The following is a 24,710-nucleotide window of genomic DNA, read 5'->3' on the forward strand; positions in this document are numbered from 1 at the left end:
CATCTTTTCAACAACCTGGGAAATTAAGCTGTTACTTGTTCAGTAATGGAAACTTGCCATGCACTTACATTTGATGCATTCTGCATTAGCTTTCATGACCCAACTACAACATGATCTTTTTCATTATTCTGAATTTGTCATATTCAGGCATTTCAGCCGTCTTTTAACAGTATGGGACTTTGTAGTTGTTTTTAGTACTGTAAATTTCTATTTTGTAATATAAGCTTCTCTCTGTTATGTACATCTACACGTATATCTACACATGTCACGGTAAATATATTTTCCCAGTCCCTGGTTAAAAAGGGCTTTCAGACAACCCACCCACCTGCCTACCTTGTTAATTAAATATATGGTTATAATTACAAATTAGATGATTCACAGATAAGAAATTGTAAATGTGCTATCAGCAGAAATTGCTAAATAAAGCAATAATTTTATTCCGTCATTCTCAGTGAATAACAGAAAAGGAATGGGGAAAAGGAACAAGCCCATGTTATAATGTGGAAGAAAGAACCTTCAGCTGAAATATAAAAAAAATTGCATCACTACCAGGCCATTTTGGGATGTATCAAATTGTAATCCTCATCTAATGTGGCACTGGGACTTTAGCACTGCATAAAATATCAAAGTATTATAATTAAAAAAAAAAAAAAAAAAAAATCTGTTTCTGATCATGGTGACCCTTTACAAGGACACAAAATATTTATCTATTTGACTTTGGTTTGAGTAGGTGAGTGGACTGGACCACGAGTCCTTTTTAATTTACATAGTCTTTAAGGACATAAAGTAGCAGTACAAGACAGTTGTACTAGGGTGAGAGTAATACGCCAGAAATCAGAAGCAGCAGAGATCACTTTTGACAAATGCAGGAAAGTACTGTTATTTCTTCATCTACAGATACTGAAGTAGATTGTCATCTGTATTAGCAGAGCTGTAAACAAGAAAATCAGCAGCATCCATATATGTGGAATGGTGAGTTAATTTATACAGCAATATTTTAATAAACAAGGTTGCACTCCGAAACTGCAACAAAGTAAAACCTCTGATTATTATGTAGAAAAACAGAAATAGTACATTAAAAGGGTTTCTAGAAAATGTATAAAATGGTGAAACACTAGTGTGTAAGAGGCTAAAGGTGTGGCATTAGATCATCTAGGAGGCTTGTTCTTTTAATTATTTCTTGAATGACTCAGTTTTACTGTATGCACAGTGCCCTATTGCCAGGAGAAGACTGAACCCCAAAGTTTATGGATCTGGACAGAAAACTGCCTTGCTACCAGCAGGACATCGGGGGGGGGGTCAGGAATTACCAGTGCATTTTAAGTCAGTTTTGCATCACAAGATGTTCCTAATGATAAACAGTGCACAGGATATGGTAGCTCAGTGACAGGTGAACCAGTTCTAAATCGGATTGCAGGAGAGCTGGGAAGATGACCAGCCACATTAGTACTTCACCTTTGGGGATCCATACATAAAATCTGTGGCCTATTGTTCTTTTCCGAGTAAAAAAATAAGTGAATAAAAAATAAGTAAATAAAACTTATCAAAGACCTATGATGTTGGTATGATTTGTGTAAATTTTATTTTAGTCTTGTATATTTTGAGTTGTAAAAATTGACTGCTTCAACCATGTTGGTGGACTGTTCCAAAGACCCTTTTCAAGCATGACTTGGGCTCAAAAGAAGGTGAAAACGAAGTGCAGACACATTCACACAGGAAATAATGCAGTTAAGGTAAGGGTTCAAGTGAGATCAAAACACAAAATATGTATAAATATGTACACAAACACAACTGTTTGTACAAAGAATTGCAGTAATATTGCTGCAGGACAGAATAGAGTAGTGGTTAACCTGTGTCTCGAAACAGGTACTTTGGGATTCTTCTAAAAATCTTTTCTCTGCATATGTTTAAAACTGTCCAGTGTGAAGGATTTTAATTCTTGTAGGAAGTAGTTCCAGGTTGCAGGGGAAGTTTTATTGAAGGTGTGTTTCTTCTATAGAAAATTTGATACAAAGTGTGTCTGGTTGTCATTAAGGTAGTAGGTAGGCTTCTTAAATGAGAAGGTAGGCTGTAGTGGAGGGCGTTATCCTAGGGTGATCTTAATGATTTAGAGTGCCAAGGCTCCTAGAGTTATGGTTATGAATAGTTAGCCATTGGAATACCTTTAAGTGGGTCATAATGATGTATCCGGTTTCTGGCCAGAAAGACGAACCAACATTTGTTTATTGATTGACATGTTTACCAGGAAAGTCTGATTGGGCAAGAACCTCATTTTTAGTTTGAGTGGGGGGGGGGATACAAATTACAATAGTAGATCAGACTCCTTCACAATAAAATATATTATGGTAAGAGAAGAATAAAAACATCAAACAAAGATAATTGCATTTAAGATGAGAAAGAAAAAGAAAAAAATATGCAAGATAAATGCTAAAGGAGTATGAAAAGAAAAAAATGGTAGCATTGGTGGCACAAGTTGATAGCGTTGGGGAGCTGTAAGTCAATACAGGTCAATAGGAGAATCAAAAATATTGGTGTGAGACTGATTAAATGAGAGGGTTAGCATAAATGTGAAGAACTCTTGGGGGGATAAAAGGAGAAATTTTGGTATTAGCCTAGTGTGGTACACTGACAGTCAAAAGCTGAAAAAGGAATTATTTTAGTAAAGGCTTAAATGAGTGAATATTAGGTAATGAACCAGTGGGGCTCAATGGAGTTCCAAAATTTGGCCACTCGGTTGGAATACAGGCTGTGCTGTATAGATTTCTTTGGTTTATTAATTTCAAGTAGCCATTTGTCAGTTGAGCAAAGGGGTCGGTTTGGAAGATAGTGCTGGAGGATGTTGGTAGCTCGGTAGGGGGAAGGGTTTTATATTTTGTCTGCTAGCAGTAGTTGCATGAATGTGGGTGATGGAATAAATCAAAACTAATTTAGTGATTTAAGTCCAGAGCAGTGATGCGTGTGGAATGGTTGATTGGCTGCAAATCTTGCAAATTTATTATAACAGTTTAGTTTAGATTTTAAAGCTGACTGTAGATTGGCCAAGTTGAAAGAACCATAAAGAAGAGAAAGGGTAAATGTTACATGTTGGCTAAAGTCATTCTAGTTGGATTTGTAAGAAATTTCTTAGCTCCATAAAGCCTACCTAGTTTTCGGTTTTGCTATTTGTATGTAGAGATCCAACTTTAGATTATCATCTGTTACACCTGGGAGTTTAATGTGAGAAACAGCTTCACTGTCAGTATTGTTTTGAGAGGAGATTTTTATTTTTCATGGGTATGAAATTTAGGGAAAATAAAAATAGCTTTTATTTTTGTGTTCAGCACTAGTTGATTGTCCTAGAGCCAGCTTTCTGATGACTTAAAGGCATCTTGAGTGATGGCCTGTAGCTGGGGTATGCTGTCAGAGGAGCAGATTAGAATGGAATTGTCAACATATTGTGTAAGTGGTGCTTGTTAAGAAGATAAAGGAGAGAGGACAAAGGATGGAGCCTTTTGGGACGCGATTATTTAGTAGATGATAAGGGGAAGTCACTGAGAGACATTTTACTGAATGATACCTGTGATGTTCTTCGTTCCCCATTGCTGCAGTCCTTACTATTGGGTATAGTCCGCGTCCAGTCGGCCCGAATACCAGAGTATAAGGCTGACGTCGGTCAGGGCGCATTAGACTGACGTCAGTACGTCAGGGTACTAATGCGCAGGACCGACGTCATATCCTCAGTCTTTTTTGCCGCATGGTCCGATGCAGAAGCAGTTTTGCGAGTGCAGGTTGGCGTTCTGAAATATTTCCGAAACCGGAGTTTCAGACCGAAACAGAGTTGGCTAAGTACCCGTTGGGAACATTTTGGTTTTTCTTGCCTCAGTATTTAACCGGATGTCAGAAAAAGTGAATAACTGTATTTCTTGTGGGAAACAGATACCTCATAGGGATTACCATACCTTGTGTATACCTTGTTTAGGGCCTGAGCACGGCGTTGTTGGTTGCCGCTCTTGTGCTAGGTTTAACAAACGCACTATTAAGAGGAGGTTAGACTGTGCCAGGTTAGTGTTTGGGAAGCGTTGCAATTATAAAATGCCGTCGGATGCTCCGGCCGCTTCGTCAAGAAGCGCAAGGACAAAACAGCGAAGCCTAGGGTTGATGAACCGGCAGTCCCGGACGTCGGTTCTTTAGAAGGCTCAGTGGAGCCAGAGGTTTTGCCAGGAGTTTCCATGGAGTCTCAGGCAGAATCTTTACTGTTACAGGATGTGCCTTCTCAGGAGGTAGGCCAGGCTGAGGGGGCTTCTCAGGTAACTGTTCTTCCCTCTCTTCCCAAGGTAGTTAGAGCCTCTCCTTCTGTTGCCAAAACTTCTTTGAGAGGTCGGCCTAGTTCAGCTTCAGTGGGGGCTTCTCCTAGCATTTCGGGTTCTGTACCTAAGAAACATATGCTTAAAATGGCAGAAGATTTGATTACTATGATTAGAGGTTCTATGCCCCGCCTGATAAGAGGCCTAGGGCGGAACCGCAGTTTGATAGTTTTGAACAGTGTTCAGAGGCTTCAGAGTCTTCTGCGGAAGACTTGCAGGAGTATCCTACTTATTCTGATTCTGATGTGGATGATTCCACTCCTACAGCTTCTCCTCCTGAGGATTTCTCATTTTCAGAGACTCTGCATTCCATGAGGGAGCACTTTAAATGGGAAGGCCAGGATTACTCTGATTCCAGGAAAAGGCTTAGGGAATTCTTGTTTTTACCCCAGCATAGGCCCTTAGCTATTCCTCCTGTGTTGAATGTGGTGGAAGATGTTTTTGCTGAGGCTTCCCTGAACCCTGACTCTTTGCCTCCTGCTCCTGTTAAGCCTGATAGGTATTATAGGGTGCCCGAAGCTCATAAGTATTTGTTTAAGAGTCCTAGGGCGGACCCAGAAACTATTTCTCAAGGGCCTAAAGGTGTTAAGGCTTCTGTGGTTAAAAATCCTGTTCCCACTGATAAAGAGGCAAGGGCTTTGGATAGGTGGGGAAAGAAAGTGTATACTTCTTCCACTCTAGCCATGAGAGCGTTGAATTGTCAGTTTCACATGCTAAAATATCAGAATTATCTCCTTTCACAATTAAAATCTAAGGTGGATGCTTTGGCGGAAGGTATTGAGTGTAAAGAGTTGCTGGATTTGGTTCATGTGTCTGAACAAGTGGGTAAGCATTCTTTGCAATGTGGTTTTGATGCTGTACAGGCCTCCTCGAGGGTGGCTGCTACTAGTTCTGTTCTTCGCAGGCATGCCTGGTTGAAGGATCAGAATTTAGCTGAGCATGTTAAGACAAGGATTTTGGATGCTCCTTTACAGTCTGATGTGTTGTTTGGATCGCCTGTGGAAGCAGTTTTAAAGAAAATGGAGGACAAAGCTAAGTCTATGCAAACTGTTAAAGATTTTTGCAGGTGCAGCCTTGAAGTTTAGTAGAAATTGGCCTGCTAAGGGGTGGACATATCCTGCTTATGATTCCCAGTCTAGGGGTAGGTCTAGACGTGGTAGGGGCAGGGCTCAAGGTTCTTTAGGCCTAGAACAGGAGTTCACCTGCTCAGACTTCTGGTGAGGGCAGGGTCAGTCCTTTCGTAAACAGACCCAATGACCTGTCTTTTCAGCTGCCAGTAGATTGTGGTCTGGCAGCTCCTTTGGGAGGAAGACTGTCTCTTTTCAAAGAAAATTGGGATTTAAATACTCAAGACAAATGGGTGTTGGATATCATACACCACGGTTACAGTTTTTATTCCCATACAATGCCCCTTTCAAAGGCATGCCAGACGTTCCTCCTCCACAAAGAAAAGAGGCTCACAAGCAAGTTTCTCAGTTACTCCAGTTTGAGGCCATTCAGCCAGTCCCTGTATCAGAAAGGGGCCTAGGATTTTATTCTCGCCTGTTCCTAGTACCAAAGAAGGGGAACACGTGGAGACCAATTTTGGATTTATCTCTCCTCAACACTTTTCTGGACATTCCCAAGTTCAAGATGTTGACGTTACAACAGCTTTTACCTCTGCTGGGCAAAGATCACTGGATGGTAACTTTAGATCTCAAGGAAGCTTACCTTCATGTGCCTATAAGGCTAAGTTGCAGGAAGTATCTGCGGTTTCGAGCTGGAAATTCTCATTATCAGTTCTCTGCATTGCCCTTTGGCTTATCTACTGCCCAGAGTATTCACAAAGGTTCTGGCTCCAGTGATAGCTTACTTCAGGCTTCAAGGAATTCAAATCTATCCTTACTTGGACGACTGCCTGATTCTGGCTCAAGAAAAGGAAGACCTTCTACAGCATCTGGAATATGTTATAGCAGTGCTAAGATGCCTAGGGTATTCTGTGAATGAAATAAAGTCCAGTCTAGTACCCTCTCAAGACATGTGCTTTCTGGGTGTGAGACTGAATACAGCAGCCCAGATGGCCTTTTAACCCCGGACAAACAAAAGAGTCTATCACTTTACTTCCATCAACTATCTCATCAGTCCGTGCTGACTGCAAGGACAGTCCTTCAAGCATTAGGGTTCATGGCATCTTGTATTCTGGTGCTTCCCAATGCCAAACTGCATATGAGGAAGCTACAATGGTATCTCAAAATGTATGGACACAGCACTGCCAGGATTTGGACACTGTCATTCAAATAATACCTTGCCTTCAGAAAGAATTTTTGTGGTGGGCTCAGGAATGTCACCTAAACAAGGGACTCTCTGTGACCCGGCCAGAGGCGAGTCAGATTTTAACGACAGATGCCTCGGACATTGCTTGGGGAGCTCATCTAAATGGAAAGTGGATACAAGACAAGTGGCCTGCCAGACTACAGCATCTACATATCAACATGAAGGAGATGTTAGCAGTCCAGTTTGCATTAATGGCTTTCAAGGAGTTACTTCTTCCAGGGCAGGTGTTGATTCTAACAGACAACACAACTGTCATGTGGTACATCAACAAGCAAGGGGGAACACATTCTTATCCTCTATGCAGGCAAGCAATGATTTTATGGGAGACTGCGCTAAGCTTGCAACTAACTCTTCAGGCAAGGTTTCTGCCGAGCACAGAACTCCTTAGCAGATGTGTTAAGCAGACAAATCATGGATCCCCACGAGTGGAAACTGGATCTTCATGTATTTCAAAAATTGACAGTGTCATGGGGAACTCCAGACATAGATCTGTTCGCTTCTCCACTAAACCACCAGCTGCCACAGTTTTGCACAAAGGGGTTTCATCACACAGCTTGGAAAGTGGATGCTCTGTCTTTCAGTTGGAAAAATCTTCATGTGTATGCCTTTCCTCCTCTGCCTCTTCTTCCAAAGGTACTATTAAAGGTCAGACAAGACAGGCCAAGGATGATTTTGATAGCTCCAGATTGGCCTCGGCAACACTGGTACCCACTACTGAGTCTGGTAAGGAAGCCTCCATGGCCTTTACCTCTGATTCCTCATCTGTTATCTCAGAAGGATGGTCATCTGCTCAATGTCAAGCTTCACTCTCTTCATCTAACAGCCTGGCATATTCTGTGTTGAAACACAGCAGGTCTCAACTTCCTCAACAAGTTTTAAATGTGATTATGGAAGCTAGAAGACCTAGTACAAGGAAAGTGTACGCAGAAAAATGGAAGAGATTTTTATTTTGGAGTACAGCAAAGAATTTGCAGGTTTCTGAGCCTAATTTGAGTGCGGCTCTTCAATATCTTACTGAGTTATTGGACAAAGGTTTGTCCTTCTCTTCCATTAAGATTCATGCTGCAGCAATTTCAGCTCACTATGATTGTGACCCACCATTGTTTTCGCATCCTTTGTTCAAGCAGTTTCTAAGAGGGGCAAAGAATATAAGACTCCCACGTAGAGCTCCTACTCCTGCTTGGGATCTCAATTTTGTGTTGGAAAAACTTACTCTACAACCTTTTGAGCCTGCGGCTACTGCTGAATTGAAATACTTGTCATGGAAGACTGCTTTTCTGTTGGCTATTACTTCTGCAAGAAGGGTGTCTGAGTTGCAGGCCCTTATGGCAGTAGAGCCATTTTGATTTTCCATAAGGATAGGGTATCATTACGCACTAATCCTTGCGTTATGCCTAAGGTGGTTGCTAGTGTGGCTTTAAACCAAACTATTCATTTGCCTACATTTTATGCAGACCCCCAAAATAAAGGGGAAAAGATTTTGCACACTTTAGATGTACACAGGCAATTGCGTTATTATTTAAGCAGGACTAAGGATTTCAGGCAGTCTCAGCAGTTGTTTGTTTCTTTTGCTTTGAGTTCACAGGGCAAGCCTGTGTCAAAACAAACTATTTCTAGGTGGATTGGCTTTTGCATTGCATTTTGTTATTCCCATCATGGCAAGGAGATTCCAGCTGGGATTAGGCCTCATTCCACTAGGGCTACTGCCACTTCAACAGCATTTCTAAGGCCGGTGGCAACTAAGGATATTTTGGAAGCAGCTACTTGGAGTTCAGTGCATACTTTCTCTAAGCATTATCACCTTCCTATCTACTCTAAGTCTAGGGCTGGTTTTGCCACAGCTGTTTTGCAAGGCATGTTGTCAGCTCCTGCTTCTTTATGATTTGCCAGCCTCCCTTACCTCTGCTTTGGGATTCTACCCAATAGTAAGGACTGCAGCAATGGGGAACGAAGAACATAGTACAGTTTTGTACCTACCATAAATGTAGATGTTCGAGGATCCCCATTGCTGCAGTCCAATTTACCCTCCCTCCTTCCCCTCTGTGTTTAGGGGTGGTTGTGTAGGTGAGGTTACATGCTTATATTTTTGTATATATTCTTGTATATATTGTACATATGTTTGGTGCAGGCATTTTGGGACTTGTCTTTTTAGGGTCTTCTGACATCTGGGGCAAGAAAAGACTGAGGATATGACGTCGGTCATGCGCATTAGTACCCTGACGTACTGACGTCAGTCTAATGCGCCCTGACCGACGTCAGCCTTATACTCTGGTATTCGGGCCGACTGGACGCGGACTATACCCAATAGTAAGGACTGCAGCAATGGGGATCCTCGAACATCTACATTTATGGTAGGTACAAAACTGTACTTTTTAAGTAACCAGAAAACCAGTTAGCCGTAGTGATAGGGAGATCCAATGTTGACATCTTTGACGGGAGTTTGTGGATGAGAGTTGTATTGAAAGCTTTGGATAAGTCTAAAAAGAGGAAAGAAATTTGTCTGTCTGTGGCCTTGTTGATGTCTGAAAAGGATACTAGGGCAGTCAGTTGCTGGTTGAAAACCAATGTCTTGGGGTAAGCAGTTCTTTTAGAAGATGATGGACATGTTTATGTATAAAATTTTCCAATATTTTTGAGTGGACAGAATTTCAGTGGGTCTAAAATTGGTGGTTTCATTGAAGAGCCCACTGTTCTGAAGGAGAATTATATGGAATTACTTGCAGAGGGAGGGAATATAGAATTAATGTATAGATCTATTGATGATAATTGACACAAGGAAAGTAATGGACTCGGCAGCTAACTTAAGGTATTTTGGAGGGGGGATTATTTGCAGAAGGAGAGCATGGCTTAAGTTTTTATAGTAGATGTAATGTATGAGGTAGAGACTTTTTTAGTATGAAGAGAGAGTTGTTTGAGAAAGGACATATTGATTCAGAGGAGAATTGAGAAGACTTTGAGGTAAGGGCAGCTATATAATCTATGAAGTAGGAGTCGAATTTAGTAGCCATTTCTGAAGAGGAAAGGTCAGGGCTTGTGTTAGGTGCACTGTTCGTTCCAGGGTGCATGTTATGGAGGACCAGAATGTTCTAGGATAGTCTTTGATTACTACTCTGATCCTCAAAAGCAGTGTCTCTTGTAGCATTGTCATTTTTGTGTGGTTGTGAAGTTCTTTATAGTGTTGTAGGTTCTGAGTAGATGTCTTTTTGCTATTCTTTCCATGCCTTGTATCTGCTGTTAAACAGACTTCTACTCTGACTAGAGAGCCAGAAGAAATGGTTAGACATTTTTAGTTTTTTCCTTCTTAAGGGGGTGAGTTTTTTTTAGGGTATTTAAAAATGTTATTGAAGGTATGTATAGCATCATCTAGTGATAGGGTTTTAAGAGTGGATCAGTTAAAGGATTTTAGGGTGTCACTGAACACATTGCTGTTAAATTGTGAAAGATTGCGGGTCTGACTCTATAGATGTTTTTGGAGTGGTGGGAGAGAAGTGTATGGGATATATAGAATGATCATCGGGTATCCTCCCAGACTCGCTCAGTGATTTAAGAGCATTTCTAAGATTAGTGACCAGGATCCATTCTAAATTGGAGACATTATTTTTGGCTTTGTTGACCTGAGTGTGGGGAAATACAAAATTGTGTGAAGCCATGTCAATTGGATAGTTTTGATTTAAAGTTTTACCAATCAGTATTGATATCTCCAAGAATAATAATTTCTTTATGGATAGTATTAGATACCCAGTGTAAGATGTATTCTAGAACAGGAATATTACTACCTGGAAGAATATATATAACAATTATGCTTGTTTTTTCATTATTTAGTTTGCGAAAAGATGTTAGTAGCTCTGTAGTCTTTAATTTTGGTGGAAGTTTAGTTAAGGGAGGGGAGTGTCAAAGAGTTCATAGCCACACCACCTGCTTTTTGTGTAATCTGTCAGATTAAATACCACAGCCTGAGTGTTTTATCTGAGGTTTCAGTGACTGTGACAATATCTGGTGAATGTTGACAGATCCAGGAATGGAGTTCAGTACCTTCTAGAATAGTGTGAATGTTTACGGAAATGATTGTTTACAAGAAAGGCATTGGAGATTGGGGAAGGTGGAGTGGAAACAGTGGGTGAGGAGATAGGACCAGGATTGTGATGCATATTGTAAGATGTTTAATCGATATTTAGTTTTGTTTTGGTAAGTGTGAGTTATATTTGAAGAAAAGCTGAGGAAAAAAACTTTACATTTGGCACAGTTTGCACCTTAGCTTAGAGTAGGGATAGTATTTTGACTGTTTTGTGAGGTTACCTAGTAGAAGGAGATGTGAGGTGGTCATGCTTAGAGAGAACATTTTTGCTGAATACAGAATTGTGTGAAAGTTAAAAATGAGGTGATAGAAAGTGCAGGGTGGGAGAATGTCTGTAAGTAAGCTGCAAGTATTTCAGACTAATGTGAAGTTTAGATGAAATAAAAACATCTATGTTATGTTATGGCTACAGGGTGGGGGAATGAACAGGGAAGGATCTTAGAAAGAGATGGAGTAGAATGCGTTGGTTAAAGATTTTATGCAAACAATCTGAAGTTGAACTCCAGAGAGGAGTTACATTTGGTAGGTATGAGAGGCCCCTAGGTTTGCAAAAAGAGAGAAAAATATAGTAAATGATTAAGCATTGAGAAGCATGTCGAAGAGGGTTAATTGTCAGTAAAGCTGGAAATAGAGAATGGAGATCAACCAGATAACCTTTCCATTTATCTCAGTTTTTCAGAGGAAGAAAGGTCTGATGGAAAGCAGAGGGTGTGAACTGCAGAGGGAAGCTAGGCGAAAAGGAAGGAGCAGCATAACTGCCACTTAGGCTGAAAGGAGAGAGAATGAGGAAAAGGGGAACTATGCTATCTGCCAGTTAGGTGGTAAATTGGGAGAGAAGAAAGATGGCTACAGCAGTCAAGCTGCCACCTAGGCTATAAAGTAGGAAATAATTAAAATGGCTACAGCAGCCCAACTGCCACGTAGGTTGCAAGGAAGAGATGGGAATAAGTGGATAGACAAATTGAGTGTAGAGTAAAAGAAGAAAGGGGCTACTGCAGTCCAGCTGCCACTTAGGCTGATGGGAAAAGCTGGTAAGAAAGGGATAGTTTTTTGGCTAGGCCATACTTTATTTTCCACAAGCCACAAATTTTCATTTATTGTATCTGGAATATGAGCTGCATAGGTGCTTACTAGGTTATTAATCCATAAGGATCTTTAGAAGCCTAGCCAAACATTCCCTTGAAGATTTTTAGCCCTTATATTTTATATATGAATAACCCAGAGATGAGGAGAACATATACATGTTACTCTGTCCATGAGGGATAAGGGTGCTAAACCACTGGTGAATTTGTGGTTACCTATCCATTTGTCCACGTTGCATTTGAGTAATGTAAGTACTTTGCTTTATGTGGAGAGGAAGATTATTCAAAGAAATGCTGTTCTCTATAATACTTATGTATCTCTCCAACATGTTCTATCTACGTTGCCAAAGAGATTTCGATCTCTTGCGAGACTGTTTATGTTCCTACTGGACTTGTCAAATGTGCAGTAGGTCTCTCAGGATAGAGTGGGAATATGTTTCATACTTCATAGGTAGGTACTAGGCTATCGGCCCAAGGGCCTACATAAGCCTAGCCAACAAGGTTCCTTGGCTTACACCACCCAAGAAAGTTATTTTTTTTATTTTTATTTATTTTACATTTGTTGACCGGGCTAGTCTAGCTGGACATATATCCGTTTACAGTAGAGGCCCGGGGAGAAAAGCTCCAGTATGGACAAAATAACAGTGCTTAATAACAATTTTCTTAGTAGATTTATACAAGGTACAAGAGAGGATATCTATCACATTTTAAAAAAATAAGTTCAAGTTAACAACAAAAAGCAAGAACTACATAGTAAAGTTATTAAGAGATCTAGGAATCCCTTAGTATTCACCTCTCAAATCCAGAAAGCTTCAGGTAGGGCCAGTATGGGGACATGAATAAAAAATAATAAGGTGTATTGAGCCATACTTTTAATCGGGATTGGTACAGGGACATAGCCATTGAGAAGTAAGGTGTGCTTTGATTTGTCTTTTGAAGAGAGAGGTGGACTGAAGAGTCGCTATTTCTTGAGGGATTAGATTCCAGTGTTTCCCTATGGAATTAGAAAATAGTGCATCACCAGCTTTATTATGTGATTTAGTTATAGATACTAGAAACTTATTGGCAGAACGAAGTGTGTCTAGGTTCCTATATGGAGAAATAAGTTTAGCCAGGCTTGGAGTATTTTCAGGGAAGTGAAGGGTTTTATGAATTATAAGTAGTTGTTGGTAAAGTAATTGGTTATTTAGTTCTAGCCAATTTAGTTGTTTCAGGTTATAACAGTGGTGAGTTCTAAGGGGAGTTGCATTAATGAATCTAGCTATACTGTTATAACAGGTTGAGAGTTTATTGATGTTATTTTTAGAGAGTGTGGTATAAATGTTCGAAGCTTAAAAGAGTGGAGAGCAGGTGGGTCTGTGCAATGGTTTTTCTGGCTGCTGGGGTAAGGAAAGGTTTAATTCTATAGAGTGTCCCAATTTTTTTATTCACAGCTTTAATAGTACTATTTATTTGTTCATCAAAGTTGAGATGGTTGTCAATGGTTACCCCTAATAGTCGAGTGGTATTATCAGGGTTAATGCAGGTTGAATTATTTGAGGTGATAGTAAAAAGAGGTGTAGGAGATTTATTAGTAGGAGTAAAGAGAAGGAGCTTTGTTTTTTTGGGATTAAGGAGGAGGCAATGCTGCATAAACCATTTTTCAACGTTATGAAAGGTTGTCTGGGTGATGGACTGGAGAGAGGGAGTATTTGTGGCAGAGCAGATCAATGTCGAGTCATCTGCATATTGTATGCAGGTTGCTTGTGGTATATTCAAATATAGGTCATTAATAAATACTGAGAAAAGAAGGGGTCCAAGGATAGATCCTTGTGGAACCCCTACATTTACTGGGAGTAAAGATGAGAGGTTGTTTTCCCATAGAACTGCTTGTTGCCTATTTTCCAGATAGCTTCTAAACCACTGTAGAGTATGAGAGCTTAAAGAGAGGTTGTTAAGTTTATCAAGGAGTATGTTATGGTTAACCATATCAAAAGCTTTTGATAGATCTATAAATAGAGCAGATGAGAGAAGGTTACTGTTTCGATTTTTATTTATGGAGTCAGTAAAAGACAGAAGGGCAGTGGTAGTACTGTGATGGGGCCTGAAACCATGTTGACAGTCAGCTAGAAGGTTGTTTTGAAGAAGGTAATTCAGAAATTGTTTGTGTATACACCTTTCCATTATTTTAGCTAATGGGGACAGTAAGGCAATAGGACGATAGTTGGATAATTCGGAAGAAGGGCCTCCTTTATGAAGGAATTATGCGATATCTTCCAGACTGAGGGGATTTTCCTTTCAGAGATGGTCCTATGTATTAGAATAGATATTGGGTGATAGATAGCTTTAGCAGCAATTTGTAAATATTCAGAAGGGAGATGGTCAGCTGATGGGGTGCATGGTTTTAGTTTTAAGAGAAGCTTATATATGATAGAAGAAGACACAGGTTGGATTTGAAAGTGATTAGTAGAGGCTGGAGAGGTATCATGTGAGGATGCAGTAGGTGTTGGTAGAGAGTTTGCTAGTGTTAGAATGGCTTCTGTAAAGTAGTTATTAAAGGCATTTGGGATCAGAGTAGAGGTATTAGGGTGAAATCCTGAGGGGGTAGGAGTAGTAGAATGTCCTGGTTTAAGAAGGTTATTTATACCTGACCAAAATTTTGAGGGTATTTTGTGTAGTTTGTTGAAGGTGGAGATAAAATTCCTTTTGTCTCTAAGAGTGTCTTTCTTGGTAGTATTTCTTAACTGTTTATAGAGGAGATGGTCAGATGGAGATTTGGTAGCTTTCCATTTGGACCAGGTTTTATTTCTAAGGATCATTTTTTCTTTTGTTTGCTTAGTAAGCCAAGGGGCAGTTTTGGCTTTTATCCTAATAGAGTGGAATGGAGCATGATAGTCAAGGATTTGCAGAAATTTTGTGTTAAAGAAGGAAACTGCTTCATTGAGTTCGAGGTGTGATAAAGGTGACCAGTCACATGCATGTAATTCAGTAAGGAAGTTATCAGGGTTGAAAAATTTTTTTGAGCGGCATCTTATAAGTTTATGCATATTAGGAATATTCAGTTTTTGTCTGATCACATATGTAAGTGTGTGATCACTAATACTATCAGGAAGTGTACCTGGAGTATAGTAACTGTGGGCGTTATTAATTAGAATCCAGTCCAGAATTGTTTATTTCTTATTTGGTTTATGTGTTCTAGTTGTAGTTGTTATTAATTGAGAGTAACCATGGAGATTAATATGGTTAGTAGGTTGCTGGTCTGCACAGGTTTTCCAATCAATGTTGAAGTCACCAAGTATTATGGATGTTCTTCATCTTCCCTTGCTGCAGTCCTGACAATTGGGTATAGTCCGCGTCCCAGTCGGCCCGAATACCAGAGTATAAGGCTGACGTCGGTCATGGCGCCTTAGACTGACGTCAGTACGTCAGGGTACTAATGCGCATGACCGACGTCATTTCCTCAGTCTTTTTTGCCGCATGGTCCGATGCAGAAGCAATTTTGCGAGTGCAGGTTGGCGTTCTGAGATTTTCCGAACCGGAGTTTCAGACCGAATACAGAGTTGGTTAAGTACCCGCTAGAACATTTTGGTTTTTCTTGCCTCAGTATTTAACCGGATGTCAGAAAAAGTGAATAACTGTATTTCTTGTGGGAAGCAGATACCGCATAGGGATTATCATACATTGTGTATTCCTTGTTTAGGGCCTGAGCACGACGTTGTTGGTTGCCGCTCTTGTGCTAGATTTAACAAGCGCACTATTAAGAGGAGGCTTGATTGTGCTAGGTTAGTGTTTGGGAAGCGTTGCAATTATATGCCGCCGGATGCTCCGGCGCCTGCTTCTAAGAAGCGCAAGGACAAAACAGTGAAGTCTAGGGTGAGGAACCGCAGTCCCGGACGCCGGTCCTTTAGAAGGCTCAGGGAGCCAGAGGTTTTGCCAGGAGTCTCTATGGAGTCTCAGGCAGATACTTTACTGTTACAGGATGTGCCCTCTCAGGAGGTAGGCCAGGCTGAGGGGCTTCTCAGGTAACTGTTCTTCCCTCTCTTCCCAAGGTAGTTAGGGCCTCTCCTTCTGTTGCCAAAGCTTCTTTAGAGGAAGGCCAAGTTCAGCTTCTGTAGGGCTTCTCCTAGCATTTCGGCTCTGTGCCTAAGAAACATATGCTTAAAATGGCAGAAGATTTGATTACTCTGATTAGAGGTTCTATGCCCCACCTGATAAGAGGCCTAGGGTGGAACAGGAGTTTGATAGTTTTGAACAGTGTTCACAGGCTTCAGAGTCTTCTGTGGAAGACTTGCAAGAGTTTCCTACTTATTCTGATTCTGATGTGGATGATTCCACTCCTTCAGCTTCTCCTCCTGAGGATTTTCATTTTCAGAGACTCTTCACTCCATGAGGGAGCACTTTAAATGGGAAGGCCAAGATTACTCTGACTCCAGAAAAGGCTTAGGGAATTCTTGTTTTGCCCCAGCATAGGCCCTTAGCTATTCCTCCTGTGTTGAATGTGGTGGAGGATGTTTTTGCAGAGGCTTCTCTGAACCCTGATTCCTTGCCTCCTGCTCCTGTTAAGCCTGATAGGTATTATAGGGTGCCCGAAGCTCATAAGTATTTGTTTAAGAGTCCCAGGGCGGACCCAGAAACTGTTTCTCAGGGGCCTAAAGGTGTTAAAGCTTCTGTGGTTAAAATCCTGTACCCTCTGATAAAGAGGCAAGGGCTTTGGATAGGTGGGGTAAGAAAGTATATACTTCTTCCACTCTAGCCATGAGGGCGTTGAATTGTCAATTTCATATGCTGAAATATCAGAATTATCTCCTTTCACAATTGAAATCTAAGGTGGATGCTTTGGCGGAAGGTATTGAGTGTAAAGAATTGCTGGATTTGGTTCATGTGTCTGAACAAGTGGGTAAGCATTCTTTGCAGTGTGGTTTTGATGCTGTCCAGGCCTCCTCGAGGGTGGCTGCTACTAGTTCTGTTCTTCGCAGACATGCATGGTTGAAGGATCAGAATTTGGCTGAGCATGTTAAGACCAGGATTTTGGATGCTCCTTTACAGTCTGATGTGTTGTTTGGACCGCCTGTGGAAGCAGTTTTAAAGAAAATGGAGGACAAAGCTAAGTCTATGCAGACTGTTAAAGATTTTTTGCAGGTGCAGCCTCCGAAGTTTAGTAGAAATTGGCCTGCTAAGGGGTGGACATATCCTGCTTATGGTTCCCAGTCTAGGGGTAGGTCTAGACGTGGTAGGGCAGGGCTCAAGGTTCGCTTAGGCCTAGATCAGACAGTTCACCTGCTCAGACTTCTGGTGAGGGCAGGGGTCAGTCCTTTCGTAAGCAGAACCAATGACCTGCCTTTTCAGCTGCCAGTGGACTCTCGTCTGGCAGCTCCTTTGGGAGGAAGATTGTCTCTTTTCAAAGAAAATTGGGATTTAATCACTCAAGACAGATGGGTGCTGGATATCATTCATCACGGTACAGATTTTATTTCCACACAATGCCCCTTTCAAAGGCATGCCAGATGTTCCTCCTCCACAAAGAAAAAGGGCTCACAAGCAAGTTTCTCAGTTACTCCAGATAGGGGCTATTCAGCCAGTCCCTGTGTCAGAAAGGGGCTTCCGATTTTATTCTCGCCTGTTCCTAGTACCAAAGAAGGGGAACACGTGGAGACCAATTTTGGATTTATCTCTCCTCAACACTTATCTGGACATTCCCAAGTTCAAGATGTTGACGTTACAGCAACTGTTACCTCTGCTGGGCAAGGATCACTGGATGGTAACTTTGGATCTCAAGGAAGCTTACCTTCATGTGCCCATAAGGCTAAGTTGCAGAAAGTATCTGCGTTTCAACTGGAGATTTTCATTATCAGTTCTCTGCATTGCCCTTTGGCTTATCTACTGCCCAGAGTATTCACAAAGGTTCTGGCTCCAGTGATAGCTTACTTCAGGCTTCAAGGCATTCAAATTTATCCTTACTTGGACGACTGCCTGATTCTGGCTCAAGAAAAGGAACACCTTCTACAGCATCTGGAATATGTCATAGCAGTGCTAAGATGCCTAGGGTATTCTGTGAACGAAATAAAGTCCAGTCTAGTACCCTCTCAAGACATGTGCTTTCTGGGTGTGAGACTGAATACAGCAGCCCAGATGGCCTTTTTAACCCCGGACAAACAAAAGAGTCTGTCACTTTACTTCCATCAACTATCTCATCAGTCCGTGCTGACTGCAAGGACAGTCCTTCAAGCATTAGGGTTCATGGCATCTTGTATTCTGGTGCTTCCCAATGCCAAACTGCATATGAGGAAGCTGCAATGGTATCTCAAAAATGTATGGACACAGCACTGCCAAGATTTGGACACTGTCATTCAAATAATACCTTGCCTTCAAAAGGAATTCTTGTGGTGGGCTCAGGAATGTCACCTAAACAAGGGACTCTCTGTGACCCGGCCAGAGGCGAGTCAGATTTTAACGACAGATGCCTCGGACACTGCTTGGGGAGCTCATCTAAATGGAAAGTGGATACAAGACAAGTGGCCTGCCAGACTACAGCATCTACATATCAACATGAAGGAGATGTTAGCAGTCCAGTTTGCATTGATGGCGTTCAAGGAGTTACTTCTTCCAGGGCAGGTGTTGATTCTGACAGACAACACACCTGTCATGTGGTACATCAACAAGCAAGGGGGAACACATTCTTATCCTCTATGCAGGCAAGCAATGATTCTATGGGTGACTGCGTTAAGCCTGCAACTGACTCTTCAGGCAAGGTTTCTGCCAGGAGCACAGAACTCCCTAGCAGATGTATTAAGCAGACAAATCATGGATCCCCACGAGTGGAAACTGGATCTTCATGTATTTCAGAAATTGACAGTGTCATGGGGAACTCCAGACATAGATCTGTTCGCTTCTCCACTAAACCACCAGCTGCCAAAGTATTGCACAAAGGGGTTTCGTCACACAGCTTGGAAAGTGGATGCTCTGTCTTTCAGTTGGAAAAACCTTCATGTCTATGCCTTTCCACCTCTACCTCTTCTTCCAAAGGTATTACTAAAGGTCAGACAGGACAGGCCAAGGATGATTTTGATAGCTCCAGATTGGCCTCGGCAACACTGGTACCCACTTCTAAGGAGTCTTGTAAAGAAGCCTCCATGGCCTTTACCTCTGATTCCTCATCTGTTATCTCAGAAGGACGGTCATCTGCTCAATGTCAAGCTTCCATCTCTTCATCTCACAGCTTGGCATATTCTGTGTTGAGGCATGGTAGGTCTCAGCTTCCTCAACAAGTTTTAAATGTGATTATGGAAGCTAGAAGGCCTAGTACTAGGAGAGTGTACAGAAAAATGGAAGAGATTTTTATTTTGGAGTACAGCAAAGAATTTGGAGATTTCAGAGCCTAATTTGAGTGTGGCTCTTCAATATCTTACTGAATTATTGGACAAAGGTTTGTCTTTCTCTTCCATAAAGATTCATGCTGCAGCAATTTCAGCTCACTATGATTGTGGACCACCTTTGTTTTCGCATCCTTTGTTCAAGCAGTTTCTTAGAGGGCAAAGAATATAAGACCCCCACGTGGAGCTCCTACTCCTGCTTGGGATCTCAATTTTGTGTTGGAAAAACTTACTCTACAACCTTTTGAGCCTGCAGCTACTGCTGAATTGAAATATTTGTCATGGAAGACTGCTTTTCTGTTGGCTATTACTTCTGCAAGAAGGGTGTCTGAGTTACAGGCCCTTATGGCAGTAGGGCGCGTTTTGATTTTCCATAAGGACAGGGTATCATTACGTACTAATCCTTCCTTTATGCCTAAGGTGGTTTCTAGTGTGGCTTTAAACCAAACTATTCATTTGCCTACGTTTTTGCAGATCCTCAAAATAAAGGGGAAAAGATTTTGCACACTTTAGATGTACACAGGCAATTCGTTATTATTTGAGCAGGACTAAAGATTTTAGGCAGTCTCAGCAGTTACTTGTTTCTTTTGCTTTAAGTTCACAGGGCAAGCCTGTGTCAAAACAAACTATTTCTAGGTGGATTGGCTTTTGCATTGCATTTGTTATTCCCATCATGGCAAAGAGGTTCCAGCTGGGATTAGGCCTCATTCCACTAGGGCTACTGCCACTTCAACAGCATTTCTAAGGGGTGGCAACTAAGGATATTCTGGAGGCAGCTACTTGGAGTTCAGTGCATACTTTCTCTAGGCATTATCACCTGCCTATATACTCTAAGACTAGAGCTGGTTTTGCCACAGCTGTTTTACAAGGCATGTTGTCAGCTCCTGCTACTTTATAATTTGCCAGCCTCCCTTACCTCTGCTTTGGGATTCTACCCAATTGTCAGGACTGCAGCAAGGAAGGCGAAGAACATAGTACAGTTTTGTACCTACCATAAATGTAGATGTTCGAGGATTCCCTTGCTGCAGTCCACCCTCCCTCCTTCCCTCTGTGTTTCAGGGTGGTTGTGTAGGTGAGTTTACATGCTTATATTTTTGTATATATTACTGTATATATTGTACATGTTTTTGGTGCAGGTTGTTTTTGGGACTTGTCTTTCTGGGTCTTCTGACATCTGGGGCAAGAAAAGACTGAGGAAATGACGTCGGTCATGCGCATTAGTACCCTGACGTACTGGCGTCAGTCTAAGGCGCCATGACCGGCGTCAACTCTATACTCTGGTATTCGGGCCGACTGGGACGCGGACTATACCCAATTGTCAGGACTGCAGCAAGGGAATCCTCGAACATCTACATTTATGGTAGGTACAAAACTGTACTTTTCTTGGGGTAGTTGGCTGGACAGGGAACTAAGTAGGCTTTCTAGCGTTTGGGTATTGTTGCCAGGGGGAAGGTACATACATATTAGATAGATTGCTTTATTATTGTTTATCTGTAGTTTGATAAAATTTCTGATTTAGGGCTTGTTAATGGAAGTTCCTGAAATTGGGTAATTTGTAGGTTTGATTTATAAATAATGGCTATACTGCCACCTTTCTTCTTTATACGGTCATTTCTAAGTATGTTGTAGCCAGGAGGGGTGATTTCCTGGTCTAGAGTGGAGGGTTTTAGCCATGTTTCTGTTACACATAATATATCAAATGAATGCAAGTGAAGGAGTGCATGTAAATGGTGGATTTTGTTATTCAAACTTCTGATGTTGATGTGAGCTATTAGAAGGGAATTTTTAGTTCTAGTACCTGATGCAAGAAGAGGAGAAGAGTTTAAGTTTTGGTTATGATTGTTAATGGTAGAAGGACCGGGATTAGGATGAATGTCACCATGTAAGAGGAGTAGATGATGGGGAGTTGATAGTACTTTAAGCAGTTTGAGGCAAATATTAAGAAATCTTTTGTTAGAGTTGGGGGTAATGTGAGAAACCCTATGATATTTTGGCAGTAAATAGTTGGAAGAACAGGTAATGTTACTATGTTTAAGGGAGCTAAAGGTAGATGAAGGTAAAGTTTGCTTTTTCCTGTGCCACTGTCGAGCAGACGCACAGAAATGATCCGCGGGTTGTATTTCCCATCCACTCATCAAGATTTTTCTTGAATAGTGCTAATGAAGAACTTTGCTTGACATAGACGGGTAGCCTGTTCCAGAGTATGGGAAGTCTCTGGGACAGGAATCTATCCCTCCAGCATGTCCTGTTTATTGTGGTGACAAGGTTTAGGTCCCTAGAGCGTGTAGCTCAGAGGGATTGGGATTTCTTTAGGTGTAGCATGTCCAACAGGTCTGGGTTTGACATTTTATATGTTAGGCAGAGATCACCTCAGAGTAGGCGATATGCAATGGAGTAAAGCTGGAGTTTTTTGAGGGGGTCAGTGTAGGGCATTTGTTTGAGGCCAGTAATCCTCTTTGTGAAGTACTTCTGTGGCCTTTCCAGCTGCTGCAGATGTCTTGTGAGGTACATTCCAAAAGGGGCATTGTACTCTATAATGGGTCTAATGTGTTTTGAGTAGAGGGGAACGACCTCTTTTTTCCGGGATGAGAACTCTTTTATAATGAGGTGTGCCATCTAGAAAGACTTCCTGACTACTGTGGCGATGTGACTATCAAAGGAGAGACTACTGTCCATCTGGGTCCCAAGGTCTCTTATCACGCATTCAGTGTTAAGTAGATTGCTGTCTATGTGGTAGTTCATAGGTACAGAGTTTTTACCAAAAGGGATGACACTGCACTTTTTGGCATTGAGCTTGAGGCCATGGCTCTGACACCAGGCATCTGTCTCAGCAAGGCCCTTCTGTAGGATGTCCACATCATTTGGGGACATGACTATGGCTCCTAGTTTGCAGTCATCTGAGAACTTCATTAGCCAGAGATCTTCTGTGATGGCCTGTACTTCAGAGAAGTAGATAACCAAACAGGAGAGGTCCCAGGACAGAACCCTGTGGTACTCCACTTGTAACTGCTTTGAGGTCAGATTTGGAGTCTGCAACTTTTACAGTGTAGGTACTGTCAGTGAGCCAGTTGGCAACCCATCTTGTGACGTAGGGATTTATACCTAGTTTAGTGAGTTTAGCTATAATTCCAGAATGGGGGATGGTGTTGAAAGCCTTGGCGAGGTCAAGATAGGTGGTGTGAACCACCTTACCTCATCTGCGGCTTTGGCGACTGCCTCAAAGAAGACTATCAGGTTCAGGAGGCATGATCAGCCTTTCACAAACCCGAACTGGGTGGGATCCAGAGTTTACTATTACTTACCTTTATTTTTAAAATTAATATCTTTTTTGATTGTTCTCTCCACTGTAACTGTTTGTGCCGCATGTCACTGTAAAAACATGTCTCTTGTAATTTGTGTGTATACTGATTATGTCTAAATAACTAAATGTGTCTAATTTTTCTTTGTGGAGCTTTTCTCCCCAGGCCTTGATAAATGGCTCATTTCTATTTACTTGTTAATTGCAAAATTGGGTAATTTGTAGGTTTGATTTATAAATAATGCTATACAACCTTTTCTTCTTTATTGGTCATTTCTATATGTTGTAGCCAATGATTCTGGTCTAGAATAATGTTCTGTTCACATAATATATCAAATGAATGCTAAGGAGTGCATGTAAATGATTTTGTTATTCAAACTTCTGATGTTGATGTGAGCTATTAGAAAATTTTTAGTTCTATACCTGATGCAAGAAAAAAGATTTAAGTTTTGGTTATATTGTTAATGGTAGAAGGACATTAGGATGAATGTCACCATGTAAAATAGATGATAGTTATCACTTTACAGTTTACATATTAAGAAATCTGTTAGATACACATAAATATATATTTGGCATAAATAGTTAAGAACATAATGTTACTATGTTTGAGCTTATGAAGGAAAATTTGCTTTTTCCTGTGAATTGTAGCAGACACAGAAATGATCCGCTGTTGTATTTATATATCAAGATTTTCTTGAATATGCTAATGAAGAACTGCTTGACAACTAGCCTGTTCCAGATATAATCTCTACAGGAATCTATCCCTCCAGCATGTTGATTGACAGTTTATCAGTCTAACTATCAGAATTGGGATTTCTTTACATGTAACACTCTGGTTTGATTTTATATGTTAGGGAGATCAATATTATATGCAATATAAAGCTGGAGTTTTTTATCAGTGCACATTTGTTTGAGGCCAGTAATCCTCTTTTGAAGTACTTGTCCTTTGTCAGCTGCAGATGTCTTGGAGTACATTAAAAACATTGTATCTATAATGTCTAATGTGTTTTGAGTAGAAACACTTGAGAACTCTTTTTAATGATGTGCCATCTAGAAAGACTTCCTGACTACTGTCACATACTATCAAAGGAGCAAACATCTAACCAGGTTTATACATTAGTGTTAATAGATTGCTGTCTATGTGGTAGTTCATAGGTACAGATTTTTCCAAAATGACATATTTTGGCATTACTTGAGCCATTTCTACAGTCATCTGTCTCAGCAAGGCCCTTCTTATGAATATTTACATACTATTAGTTTAGTCATCTAGAACATTAGCCAGAGATCTTCTGTGATGTACCTGTACTTAAATAGATAAATAACAGGAATAATTGTGTACACTGTAATGCTTTACAGTATCTGCAACTTTTACATGTATGCTATAGTTAACCCATCTATTTTGTATAATATACATTTAGCTATATGAATGGATGTTAAAGTTTATGTTCAAGATAGTGGTGTGAACCATCCTCATCTGTTTCACTGAAAGAAGACTATCATTAAGGCATATATTACTTGAATGTATAGAGTTTATATTTACTTATTTTTACAATATCTTTTTGATTGTTCTACTGTAACTGTTTGTGCATGTCACTGTAAAAACATGTCTCTTGAATTTGTGTGTATATATTATGTCAAATAACTAAATGTGTCTAATCTTGTGGAGCTTTTCTAGGTAGGAAAAACCTTTTTGTCAGATACCCTATAATTCCAGAATGGGGATGGTGTTGAAAGCCTTGAGGTCAAGATAGGTGGTGAACCACCTTTTCATCAAACTTTACTGACTCAAAGAAGACTATCAGGTTCAGGAGGCACATCAGCCTGAAACCCGAACTGGGTGGGATCCAGAGTTTACTATTGCCTTTATTTTTAAAATTAATATCTTTTGATTGTTCTCTCACTGGTGTTTGTGCATCACTGTAAAAACATGTCTCTATTTGTGTATACTGATTATGTCTAAATAACTAAATGTGTCTAATTTTTGTGGGCTTCTCTGACTCTGCTGAAAACCTTTTACAGTTGTGTAACAAATGTAAAATAAATAAATGTCTTTGTTTATGAGTTCCATGGCCTTACAGACCAGGCTCTGGCTAATAGTCGATAGTTCCCAGGATCAAAGGTGGCTCCTTTGTGGAGTGGGTCTGTTGCTTATTGAATATCAGCTATTCTTGAACATGGTCTTACAGTGAGAGTTCACTCTGAAGTGTAGCCTGGATGTTGTCCACTCAATATATATATACATCACACACA

The 24,710-nt window shown here is 40.8% G+C and overlaps 1 protein-coding gene across 1 annotated transcript in view; it reads left to right on the top strand.

The window, feature by feature from the left end:
* Positions 1 to 24,710, top strand: part of LOC122798273 (Y+L amino acid transporter 2-like) — a 1,371,252-nt gene that overhangs the window by 306,867 nt on the left and 1,039,675 nt on the right. The gene's annotated exons all lie outside the window — the stretch shown is intronic.

This window comes from Protopterus annectens, chromosome 3.part1 (genome assembly GCF_019279795.1).
Source record: "Protopterus annectens isolate FY-2018-M chromosome 3.part1, PAN1.0, whole genome shotgun sequence".
Classification (NCBI taxonomy): domain Eukaryota; kingdom Metazoa; phylum Chordata; order Ceratodontiformes; family Protopteridae; genus Protopterus; species Protopterus annectens.